Source organism: Canis aureus, chromosome 2, assembly GCF_053574225.1.
Source record: "Canis aureus isolate CA01 chromosome 2, VMU_Caureus_v.1.0, whole genome shotgun sequence".
NCBI lineage: Eukaryota > Metazoa > Chordata > Mammalia > Carnivora > Canidae > Canis > Canis aureus.
Window position 1 is genome coordinate 85,584,475 of NC_135612.1, and position 13,417 is coordinate 85,597,891.

The 13,417-nt window shown below is 40.3% G+C and overlaps 1 long non-coding RNA gene across 2 annotated transcripts in view; it reads right to left on the reverse strand.

Annotated features, from left to right (window-relative positions):
- Nucleotides 1-11,112, reverse strand: part of LOC144303016 (uncharacterized) — a 30,597-nt gene extending 19,485 nt beyond the window's left edge. For both annotated transcript variants that reach the window (XR_013370071.1, XR_013370070.1), the window contains exons 1-2: nucleotides 11,019-11,112; nucleotides 9,280-9,390 (exon numbers count right to left, since the gene is read on the reverse strand). This is a non-coding gene — a long non-coding RNA (uncharacterized LOC144303016). The remainder of the gene's footprint in view (nucleotides 1-9,279; nucleotides 9,391-11,018) is intronic.
- Nucleotides 11,113-13,417: the final 2,305 nt, after the last annotated feature.

Sequence of the window (13,417 nt, forward strand, 5' to 3'; positions counted from 1 at the left end):
CTGAATGAAGTGGAAATTCTGTCCACCCAAAAACCTGCACATGGAGGTTTATGGCAGCTTTATTGGTAACTACCAAAATGTGGAAGCAGTCAAGATGCCCTTCCACAGGTGAATGGATAAAGAAACTGTAGTACTTCCAGACAGTGGACTAACACTCAGAGCTAAAAAGAAATGTACTGTCAAGTCAGAAGACACGGAAGAAATTTAAATACATTAATACTAAGTGAAAAAAAAACAATCTGAGGAACCCCTGGGTGGCTCAGTCGGTTGGGCGTCTGCCTTCAGCTCAGGTCATGGTCCTGAGGTCCCAGGATCCAGCCCTGTGTTGGGCTCCCTGCTCGATGGGGAGCCTGCTTCTCCCTCTCCCTCTGCTGTTCCCCATGCTTGTGTTCTGTCTCTCACTCACTCACTCTCTCTCTCTCAAATAAATAAATAAAATCTTTTTTAAAAATCTGAAAAAAATTACATACTATAGGGTTGCAACTATATGACATTTTGGAAAAGGGAGACCCGTGGAGACAATAAAAAGTTTAGTGACTGCCAGTGTTGTGTGATCGGGAAGGGCAGAGGTGAAAAGGTGGACTACAGAAGATTTTTAGGGCAGTGAAAATGCCCTATGATGGATACATGTCATTACACGTGTCCAAACCCACAGATCATGCAACCCCATGAGTAAACCCCAATGTAAACTATGGTCATAGAGTGACAGTGACATGTCAATGTAGGTTCATCAACTATAACAAATACACCCCGCTGGTGGGGGATGTTAATAATGGGGGAGGCTACATGGTGTGAGGGGGCAAGCAGTAGATGGGAAATCTCTGTATCTTCACTTGAATTTTACTGTGAACATAAAACTCCCCTAAAATCTAGCCTTGGGATGCCTGGGGGGCTCAGTTGGTTAAGCGTCTGACTCTCAGTTTCGGCTCAGGTCATGATATCACAACCCTGAGATCCAGCCCAGCGTCGGGCTCTATGCACAGAGTCTGCTTGAGATTCTCTCTCTCTCTCCCTCTGCACCACCCCCACTTGCACTCTCTCTCTCCCTCTCTCTCAAATAAATTAATAAATATTTTTAAAAAACTAGTCTTAAGTTTAAACAATTAAAAATAAAGCTGATAGGGGATTAGTAGCCATTTAAATAAATAATGTTCACATTTGAAGAGTCAGAAACCTAAGAAACACAGTACTCGTTAGGACTTTAGGAGACATTTATAGGACCTCTGGGAGGCCTTATAATAATTTCATCACCAAAAGAGTGTGTGAGACTCACAGGTCTGCAATGGCCCAGAGCAGGAATGCTTGGCCTACATTACTTGCTAGTAACCCTGAGCAACCAGCAGACCATCTGGGCTCCGTTTATTAGTCTCATTCCATCATCTCTGAGTGGACATCAAGGTCTGACACATAAGGATTGGGCACACTGGGCACAGAGACTTCAGACCCCTTCCTTTTTTTCATTCCAACTATTCCATAATCCAGCTCAAGTTTCTTGGCCTCCAGGAAGCAGAAGAAAATTGACACTCTTGACTACCTACCATTTATTTGGTACTTTCTGTATGTTATTTCTGGAAGCAGGGATCCTAGCAGGGCCTGACCTACTGACAGAGCATGGTCGAAGGATACCCCACCTTACAGGAAGCTGTTTGCAGACTCAGATGTGCACGGAAACTAGAATGTCTTCTGGGAACGTATCTTCACTGCTGGTCATGGTTGGCGTTCAGACAAGCCTGACAGATTTCAAGGCCATGGACTAGCAAGGCCTTACAGAGGCCAGGGAGGACTCAGCCATAAGGCTTGAGGGCTGCACGGGAGACCTGAACGGGGTTTGCCGTGATGGCTGTCAGGGGGCCTCTCCTTAACCCTGCCATTCTAGAAACATTCCACACTTGAAAAGGCTGTTTCACAGAAACAGGCCTTTAGAATTATTACTAAATTCTAACCAAGCTGTGGAGTTTGCCAATTGAGTATAAATGAGGGAGACAGTATTTTCTATCCTCATTTCCCTTCTCCTTTTTAAAAACATATTTATTTATTTATTTATTTATTCATGAGAGACACAGAGAGGACTCTGGGATCACACCCTGAGCCGAAGGCAGATGCTCAACTGCTGAGCCACCCATGTGCCCCTAACCTCATTCTCCTTATCAAAGCAATTACTCTAAGTCATGCATCTGCCTCAGTGTCCCACTGAAGTACACCAGTAAGCAGGCAATAGATATTTGTTGGGTGAGTCAAGCTGTCCTGCATCATGAAGTTCAAGTCCTCGGCTGTTTGTCGGTGAATCTATGGCAGCCCCACCAAAGGGCCGGACTGAACTGTTCAGCAGACGCAGAATCCAAGATTAGAGTGGTATCCTGGCAGCATTATGGGGACCAAGGGCTGGTGGGGGGTAGGGAGCACCTGCCACACACACTGAGAAACAGCAAGACTTTTTATTGATCATTTGTTTTCCAAGAAGGGAATTTCCTCTTGAGTAGAGGGGCTATTGCAAATCAGGGATTCCTATTAATGCACCTTAGTTGCATTCTCGGCGTGTGGAAGTCTGAGACATTTGGTTTATATCCACTTAATTCTCACACTACCACTGAACATAAGACACATATTTTCCCCATTTTACAGATGAATAGACTACTGTTGCAGTCAGCCTGAATATCAAGCCACTGTAAGTCTCAGTGGCACACAGCCATAAGCATTTATTCTTCACTCAGGCACCTGTGGGGTGGCTGCAGTTCAGGGATTTAGGCTGGACTTGGCTGGGCTTGTTTCCAGGCCATGCAGTGCATCTGGGCATGCTCAACATGTCAACCTCATGGCAAAAGGCTAAAAAATCCAACAGTGTCAGCATATTTAAAGCCTTCACAGGGGTGCCTGGGTGGCTCAGTTGTTGAGCATCCCTCTTGTGATTTCAGCTCAGCTCATAATTTCACAGATGATGGGATCAAACTCACCCTGAGCTCTGTGTTCAACAAGAAGTCTGCTTAAGATTCTCTCTCTCTCCCCCCAGCCCCCCGTCAGATAAAAAAAATAAATTTTATTTTATTTTTTTCTTTTAATTTTAAAATAGGGTGCCTGGGTGGCTCAGTGGTTGAGCATCTGCCTTTGGCTCAGATCGTGATCCCCGGGTCCTGGGATGGATGCATCGGGCTCCCCGCGGGAAGCCTGCTTCTCCCTCTGTCTGTGTCTCTGCCTCTCTCTGTGTGCCTCTCATGAATAAATAAATAAAATATTCAAAAAAAATTTTTAAAGCTTTAAATAAAGCTTTCATTCACATCACTTCTCCTAACGCCCCATTGGTTAAAGCAAGTCACACGGTAAGCCACGTGGGCAGGGAAGCAGATGCTTCCTGTGGAGGAGGAAGGTGGGGTTGCTTTCTACTTCTACTTGTCTGAAGCCAAAGCCAGGGATGCTCTCTTGCAGCCTGTGCTCACTGCCCCCTCCTATGAATTCCCTGGTTTGCTGTCTTTACGAGTCAAATGACACCGTTAATTGCATACTTTTGTCCTATTGTTCAGGTCTTTGTTCCTTGGCATTTGCTCTGTCTCCCAATGGGATGGGTGAGGTATTAAAGCAGGGACACCTCTGGGTCACCCCAGCCCGGCACAATGCTGACACAGAGAAGGACCGCGGTGAGTCATCGCAGAAGGACGGGTCAGGTATATCATCGTACCGAGAAGTCTGCGGTAAGTGGCACTTTGAGTATTGTGGCGGATTCTATGAAAACAAGCCCAAAAGAGCTGAGTGTGTAACCGTGTCCTCCCCTCCCACCCCACCCCCCACCCCCAGTGCTGGAAGAAGATGACAGCTCTTTGTTATTTCCGAGGATCTGCCACCAGCAGGTACAGCTGGATTAATCAGCACTGTGTCCTCCTTGCAGACTTAATTAGCAGCTCTAGTCGAAACTCAGCTTCTTGTTAAAACCAGACTTTAAAAAGGAAACTGTTCCAAGCCTATATCTTTATTCTCAGTTACATGTCATCCAGATATGAGGCTAAAGTCTCACTTTTTCTAAATTGAGTTATAATTGACGTATCACATTTGTGAAGTTTAAAGGATACGTGTTGATTTGATGATACACTTACATCTTGCTATACGATAGCTACCATAGCGTTAGCTAACACTTCCATCACATCACATAATTATCATTTCTTTTTTGTGGCGAGAACATTTAAGATCTAGATTCTGAGTAACTTTCAAGTGTATAAGACAGTGTTGTTAAAAATGAACAATACAGTAGAGTTAAAATTCAAAAGCAGAACTACCATATGATCCAGCAATCTCACTTCTGGGTACGTATCCAAAAATAAAAGTGGAAATAGGATATAGAAAAGATGTCTGAACTTCCATGTTTATCACACCATTTCTCACAATAGTGAAGATTTAAAAGTAATTTAAGTGTCCACCAATGAATAAATGGATGAAAAAGACATTATATGTGTGTGTGTTTACATATATAATGGAATATTATTCAGCCACGAGAAAGAAGGACATCCTGCCATTTGCATCAATATGGATGGAGCTTGAGGGCATAATGTTGATGAGATAAGTCAGACAGACAAAATCAAATACTGTATTGTATGATGTCACTTATATGTGGAATCTAAAAAGGCTGAACTCCTAGAAACACGGAGTAGAATAGTGGATACCAGGATTTGGGGGATGTGAGAGTTTAGGATGTGGGTCAAAGGGTACAAATTTGTAATTAGAAAATGCATAAAATGGGGATCCCTGAGTGGCTCAACGGTTTAGCACCTGCCTTCAGCCTAGGGCGTGATCCTGGAGTCCCAGGATGGAGTCCCACATTGGGCTCCCTGCATGGAGCCTGCTTCTCCCTCTGCCTGTGTCTCTGCCTCTCTCTATCTCTGTGTCTCTCATGAATAAATAAATAAAATCTTTTTTTAAAAAAAATGCATAAATTTGAGGGATCTGATGCACAAAATCTCATTTCCTCGAGAGAGTTAAGAAATGAGAATCAGAGTGATTCAAGAATGCCCTTGTAGTCAAATTGAGATGCTGATAATGCAGGTTAACATGTAGCTAAGTGCTTACTGTGTGCAAGGATCATGCATTCATCACCTTGTTCAATCTTTATCTTATTTAATCTTATAGCTATTATAATTGTGTAATTATTATAACTATTCTCCTTTTTGCAGCTGGGGAAAATGAGTTTTAAAGAGATAAAAGGACTTGTCCAGGGTCCCAGTCTGACAAATGGTGGCACTGAGAAGTAAAACCCTGACCAAACCCCACTCCACCCCACCCCCCCAAAAAAATCTATACTCGGGGTAAACATTACTTGAATTTAGTATTTTTAATTCCAGCATATTTTTGAATGTTTGCTACGTGGGGTAAATATAGACAGGCATTATATAGAATTATTTTGATCATTTCAAAATTTTGTTTACATAATATCTTTCCTAAATCTGCTTTTCATCCCACTTGATGTGTTTGAGATTTATCCATGTTGATGCATATGGGAATATTGCTATGTATGTTGTTTTTCCTGTTGGTTTTTGTTAGTACAAACAACATGTCAGTGGGTATTTTTGGTCCTTGTTTCTTCATACACATTTGCCAGAAGTTTTCTGTGAAAAGTACCAAAATGTGCAACTTCTGTGTTGAAGGATGTATTTTCTATCTGATGGCTGTGCAGTTCTCCAACGGGGTCATACCAGTTTGCACACTGTGACCAGCAGGACCTGGAGCTCCCCATGTCTTATATCCTCACCCACACTCAAGATTGTTAGAATTTTAAGTATATTCCAATCTAATGGCAGTAAAATGGTAGCTCATTTTAATTTACAGTCTTCTGATTGTTAGAAGAGAATTTTTTTTATAGATTTTATTTATTTATTTGAGATAAAGAGCACAAGATGGGGGCAGAAGGAGAGGGAGAAGCTGACTGCCCACTGAGCAGGGAGCCCAATGTAGGGCTCTCTGCAGGACTCCAGGATCATGCCTGACCTGAAGGCAAATGCTTAACCAACTAAGTCACTCAGGCGCCCCAGAGGAAGTGAGCTTTAGTACTCATTTGACCTGTCATGTTTCTTCTGTGAATGTTTTTTTTTTTTTTTAATCTTATTTTCTGTTCATTTTCAGATGGAACTGTCTTTTTCTTATTGATTTGGAACTCTGGATACTAACTATTAGTCAGTTACGTGTGTTGAAAATATATTCATTCTCCCAGTATATCACCTGTCTTTTCACCTTTTTAAAGGTGTCTTTAATCATACAGAAATTTTAAATTTCAGTGTAGTTAATTCACTAAATTTTAAATGTTAATCTTTATTTGAAAGACAATACATACACACAGCTTAAAATTCAATAGGAACAAAGAGCGTACACTGACAAGTCTTATCTTACTCTTCCTCAGTCACCCATTTTCCCTTGACATTCTTCCAAAATTATTTTATGCACAGGAAAATAAACTACGCATTCCACCTTTGAACCCCAATATTAACATGCTGTATACACTGTTGTGTGCAGTGTGTCTTAGGGTTTTTTCACCCTTTAGCTACACCTTGAAGATTATTCTGTGTCAGTACTAAAGAGTTTACATTTTACAGCTCCAGTATCCCATTGTATGAATGTATCATAATTAATATTTAACCAGTTACTAATTAATATTTGGGAGTTTGCCAACTTTTGAGGAATACAAACAATGTTGCACTGAGTAACCTTGTCCTTTTATCATCACACTCATGTGTGTTTATGTCTAAGGGAAAAATTTTTAGATATGGAAATGCGTGGTTACAGGGTGCATGCCAACTGTATTTTTGATAGATATTGCTTCAAAATTCCTTCTATAGAGGTTGTAAAAATGTGTTCTCTACAGCACTGGAAGATGGTCTGTTTCCTATACTATGGATGATGCTATAAATCAAATTTCTGGATTTTTACCAACCTCAGAGGTAAAAAATAGTATCTCAATGTGGTTGTAATTTGTGTTTCTATTACTAGGAATAAATAAAATGGCTTTAGATTTTTTTTTAAAGGTCTTTAAAATAACGTTAGTAGTGCTTTATTGATTTGCAAAAAGGCTCTTATTTCTTAGTGAAATTAGCTCTTTGTGATGTAAGTTGTAAATTTTTTCCCAGATAGTTCCTTAGTATTTTTTACTAAGGTGTTGTTGTTGTTGTTTTAGTAATCCCTACATCCAACATGGGGCTTGAATTATAACCCTGAGATCAAGAGTTGTGTGCTCTAGAGGCTGAGCCAGCCACATGCACCCCCATGGTGTTCTCTACTTTGGCTAAATTCTCCTCTGATCTGATGTCATCAAAATATTTCTCCTGGGTTTTCTTTTTAATATTTGTATATTTTGGTTTTTTACACTCAGCTTTTCAATTCATCTGAAATTGATTAGTGTTTTAGGTAATAAAACAATTTTAGTGTATTTCCCATGTACTATATATATTATAATTAGTTATTCTATAGCTATATGTATTTTAGTTATATTATAACTCTATTCAAACATATATACATATATGTATGTGTATGTGTGTGTATATATATCTATCACTTATTGAAAAATCCTTTCTGTTCCAATAGATTAGTAATGGCACTCTTGAAGATAATAAAACTTCCAAGAATATGTGGATCTATTTGAGTTCTCTATTCGTCTTGTCTATTCCACATCATGAGCACATAGAAACCTTTGTAACCTTTACACATCATGAACACATAGAAAAATATCATCTTCGATTTGCACATGGGAGTAAACAGAAGAGGCTGATGGTCTCTCCTGGGACTTCAGGTGCTACAGGCCACGTCAGGCCTCCCCTAGCCACTCCAAGGGCTGGCTGAATCAGTATCTCAGCACATTTTTAGCACAATGGAGGAGAGTCAAATCTATTGACCTTAATGACAAACTGCTTTATTTCTATAATTTACAATTGACTCTTATTTTTTTTTAATTTTATTTATTTATTCATGAGAAATGAAGAGAGAGAGGCAGAGACATAGGCAGAGGGAGAAACAAGCTCCCTGAAGGGAGCCCAATGTGGGACTCGATCCCAGGACCTCAAGATCACCACCTGAGCCAAAGGTAGATGCTCAACCACTAAGCCACCGAAGCGCCCCTCCAGTTGACTCTTAAACAATACAAGTTGGAACTATGCAGGTCCACTTACACATGGATTTTTTTTGGATGCAGTACATTATTGTAAGTATATTTTGTCTTCCTTATGATTTTCTTAATAACATTTTCTTTTCTCTAGCTTAACTTATTGTAAGAATATAGTGTATGATACATATAACATATAAATTATGTGTTCATCAACTGTTTATGTTATCAGCAAGGCTTCTGGTCAACAGTAGGCTCCTAGTAGTTAAGTTTGGGGGGACTCAAAAGATATATGCAGATTTTCAACTGCACAGGGTGGTGCCTGTAATAACAAAGCTTGGTATTTGTCTGGTAAGGCAAGTCACTTCTTTTTTTTTTTTTTTCTTCAAAATTATCTCCACTAATTCCTTTCTGTTTCTCTGCTTTTCTAAAAGAATTTTAAGAATTTTAAGATCAGGCATCATGATCATGGAGACTTGAAATATTTATGTTATTCAGTCTCCTTATCCATGAACATGGTATACATCATTGAGTCATTCTCATCTTCCTAAATCTTTAAAAGGCTTTCATGAAAATTTTACAATTTTTATTCTAAAAGTTTAACAACTCTTTTGTTAAATCTATTCTTTGGCATATTATTGTTTTGTGGCTATTGTGTGCAAACCGTGCCTTTTCCTCTTATGTAAAGGATGAGGAGAACATGATATTGAAAACAATAATATTAACACTACTGCTGCTATTACAGTAGTAAATGCTTATCTCCTGTATAGACAGGCATTATTCTAAGGACTTTACATATTTTAACTTAATTAATCTTCAGGAAAATTTTCTTAAGCAGTTTTACTATTATTCCTATTTTATAAAGGAAGGAACTGAGGCACTGACAAATTATATAACTTGCCTGAGGTCATCTAGTTGGTGGATGGCAGTCTTGCTTTGGAGAATGAATCTTTTAAAATTTGAAGAGACCACACATTTACTTAAAATAAAGCCCTTGAGAGAGATGGGGGTGGGGGGAGGAGACATTTAAAGAACTGAGACATTTAAAGATCTGAGACACAGATCAGGCTGTGTGTTTTTAATATCACAACAACCCTGTGATTGCTATTCCTGTTTGTAAAATGCAGAAATAAATACCCAGATAGATGAGTAATTTGCCCAAGATCATATTTCAGGCTGGGCACAAAGTGGAATATAAGTGTATACATGCCCACCTTCCGATTGTGTAGTTGCTGTTCTCACATACTCAGGAGCCAGTAGTGTCACTCTCTTGCATTAGCTTTCCAGAGTAGGAGGCTTCATAACTCCAAATCAGTGCCAGTACCCTAAAGCCAAGTATGAATACAAATGAAGCAAAAGAAAAAAGAAAGGAAAGAGAAAAGAAAAGAAAAGAAAAGAAAAGAGAGTGAATGGGTGACGGGCACTGGGTGTTATTCTGTATGTTAGTAAATTGAACACCAATAAAAAAAAAAAAAAAAAAAAAAAGAAAAGAAAAGAAAAGAAAAGAAAGGAAAAGAAAGGAAAATAGAAGAAAGGAAAGGAAAGAAAAGAGAAAAGAAAAGAAAAGGGCCTCATCTTTATCAGTGTTGTCAAAGTATTATCAGACCTTCATGATTAGAAGCAGTTAATGAAAAGTGGGGAGGTTATAGATAGATCTCCCTCCTGGTTCTTGGAGGGACCTCTAAAGGGAATCAAGGGGATCCCTGGGTGGCTCAGGGGTTAAGCACCTACCTTCGCCCCAGGGCGTGATCCTGGAGTCCCGGGATTGAGTCCCGCATCGGGCTCCCTGCATGGAGCCTGCTTCTCCCTCTGCCTGTGTCTCTGACTCTCTCTCTGTCTCTGTATCTCTGTGTCTATCATGAATAAATAAATAAAATCTTTTTAAAAAAATAAAGGGAATCAAGATGCTCTATCAATCAATTAAAAAACACATAATGATTGGGAATCCTGTGCGGCCACTAGGTCCTTCTACCTTCACTGAGCTGCCTGATACCTGCTCTTCAGCTACTCAAGGGACATATCTATCACAGGGACCTGATTGCGTAGGAGGTAGTGGTCCTAGGTAGAGGAGTACCGCAGCCATAATACCACTGGCTCTCAGATCTGCAGATTGAGCAATAAAAGATACCAAATATATGTTTAAAAACACAAGTCTCATCCTCCAGAAAGCAAATTCTATTAAAGTAATGAGATCCTAAGTTCTTCTCCAAACAGAACTATAAGATTCTGGCTCTATTTTAATTTTTGTTTATTAAATATATATATTATATATGTGTACATATATATATTATATATATAAATTAGAAAAGTAATATGTGAATTACAGCAAAATCTGGATAATATGAGAAAATACAAAAGTTTTCTAATTTCTGTAGCTGAAGACTCCCATTGCTACTAGGGTTTACACTTCTAGGCTCTGGAGATAGATGATAGCTAGATTAGCAGTCAGTACTGCTTTGTAAACTTTTTTGATTTAATTCTTGTTTTCATCTAACAGAACAATTTTTTAGGTCAAAAAATTGTTTTTCTTTACCACACTTTTAATGGCTGATTTATATTACATTATATGGTTGTATTTGTATTTGATCCATCCAAAACTCCCATATGGGATATTTATATTATCTCTGATATTTGGTTATTATAAAAAAAGTCTTGTAGTCAAATCTGTAGTTTCCATACTAATTCCTTTGGGATAAATTCACAGAAGTAGAATTGCTGGGTTAATGAGAGTGTACAGTTTAAGACTAGTTGTACTCGGCTGGCTTTGCGTGGCATCTCAGGTTGGGGCTGGTATAACCACTTAAGATGTCTGAGTTTCCAGCAGGAGTCACAGCAACTCTGGCCTCCAGGGGTAAAGTTGCATTCAAGAACTCAACATCTATCTGGCTTCCCACTGCTGGCCTGCTGCCTTAGGACCCTTGGGAACCAGATGCTCCTCCACCTGTGTTCTCACCTGGAAGGATTAAAATCAGAAGCTCTCATGGTCCGATGGAGACATTATGTTTGGAGTCCTCAGAACTCTAGAGGTTCAGAACCCAGAACTAGCTAGAATCTAGAACTTCTAGAACCAGGAGTAAGAACTGATGACTCCAGGTTAGAATCAGCTCTGAAAATCTCCTGGAGGTCTGGGTTGGGGAAGAGGGAGCATAAAACTGCCTCTTTATCTAAAATCAATGAAGGGAGTCAAAGGACTCTCCAACAGGTACCGACATTCTATAAAATACGAGCTCTTTTCTAGTTTACTAAAGGCACGTGTGATATTTCAGTTCAAGGGGCTTGAATATATACTTAAGCAAGAGAAGCCCCGGTTTGATCTTTCTTAGCTTATTTTTATTTTCCATTGCAAGTGAATTAAACTTTGTTTCCACTCTTTACAAGAGACTGTGTGGACTTTGAAACCATATGATCTGGGTGAAAATCCTGGCATTTACACTTAGAGATCGGTCTTGAGCATGTGACTTAATTTTGTTGTGCCTCAGTTTTCACATCTGTACAATGGGCATCAGAGTCCCTACTTCATAGGCAGTTGCAAGGATTAAATGAGAAAGTAAAGGTTGTGCATCTGAGTGCCTAACATACAGTAAATACTTAGAAAACATGAATCCTCTTTGCCTCTTCTCTTAGTTCAGCAGCAGATCCAGTGTGGCACATACATTATAAATATGGAGTCCTTCCCAACTGTTTTATTTACAATTTCAGTTTTGTTGACTATCTCAAATCAGCAGGAGGTCTTATGTCAGTCAAGCTTCACTTATAATAACCGAGGTAGAAACAGCCCAAATCTCCATTAACGGATGAATGGATAAGCAATTTATGGTTTATACATACAATGGACTATTATTCAGCCATAAAAAGTAGTGATACATATTACAACGTAAATGAACCTCGAAAACATTATGCTAAGTAAAAAAAAAATCAGAAACAAAAAGTCACATATTGTATGATTCCATTTAAATGAAATATTCAGAATGGAAAAATCCATAGAGAGAAAGAAGACATAGGTAGGTAGTTGCCAGGGGTTAGGGAAGGTGTAGCAGAGAAATTGCTTAGTGGGTAAGGGGTTTGAAGTGATGGGAATGTTCTGGAACTAGAGAGAGGTGGGGAGTGTACAACATCGTGAATGTACCGAATGCCACTGAATTGTGTATTTTAAAATGGTTAATTTAATGTGATAGGAATTTTGTCTTGATTTTTTAAAAGTCGTGGGAAGACCAAAGTCATTCCTGCCAAAATTCAAACCCAGTCTAGGATTTACCCAAACTCATAAATTCCCAGTCTACTATACTGCTTTCCCCACTCAGAGTCACTCTCTGGGCCAAGCTCTTGAGGGGACAAGGGTGAGAGTTGGTTGGTTGAGGAGGAGGGGGGAGGAAGAGCCCCGGGGCAGAGGGAAAGCCTTGCAAGGGTGTGAAAACCCTGCTGACTGTTATCCCCAACACCACTGACTTTCTAATTGGTCTCAGCCACATTCTTGATTTCTTTCATGATACATTAATCCCGAGCACCAGACTGGGACCGGCCTGATGTGGCCTCGCTGTGCTACATTAACCTGCTGATTTGAAAGGAGTTCTAAAATATTGGCCAGGAAAGATGCCTGAGACCTCTCTCTGTCCTCTACTCCCACCTCAACCCTACCCCATTCCCACTGCAACACCCAGTGCTGTGAGGGAAGCCTCTCTACCCATGCTGGATGTGAGGGTTTCACGGCAGAGGTATCTGCCCCCATCATGCCCGGATGGGATAATGCCTTATCCCTGCCCTCTGCCACCCCCCCAAAATCCCAGTATCTTACTCAGTGGATCAAGAGTTGCATGTGTAATGGGCAATCCAAAGCTAGTCATGTCATGGATGAAGGGCCTCAGCTAATGAGCACATGCTTTAGTTGTTTAGGGCCAGGACCAACCAAGAGGGAATCTTTCCCCTGTTGGAAGGTTGAGCTGGGGGTGGAGAAAGTATAAATCCGTACTTGAATCCTGAAAGGTGCCAGCCTGTTAGTCAACTCAGGGTTGATGGCTATCTCTGTCCCTGAACTGTCCGGCACCTAGGAAACCGACACTCATGTCCTCCCCAAATACCCCCATCACATGATGTCACTGTCACCCTAAGCCTCCCCCCTTCCTCCTGCCTCCCCCCTTCATGGAAGGGATGCATCCTCCTTGCATGGAAGGATGCATCAGGCACTTGTTTGCTTTTTCTACTCACAGCTGGAGAGTCTAGTTCACTCAACCAGAGAAAAACAAAGCAGATTACAGCCCCACACTTGGAACTAGGGCACACAATTTAAGGATGCACTGGTGTGACCTCGAGAATTAGCGCCTCCTTAAAATTTGTACCCCTGGTACCTCTCTTACC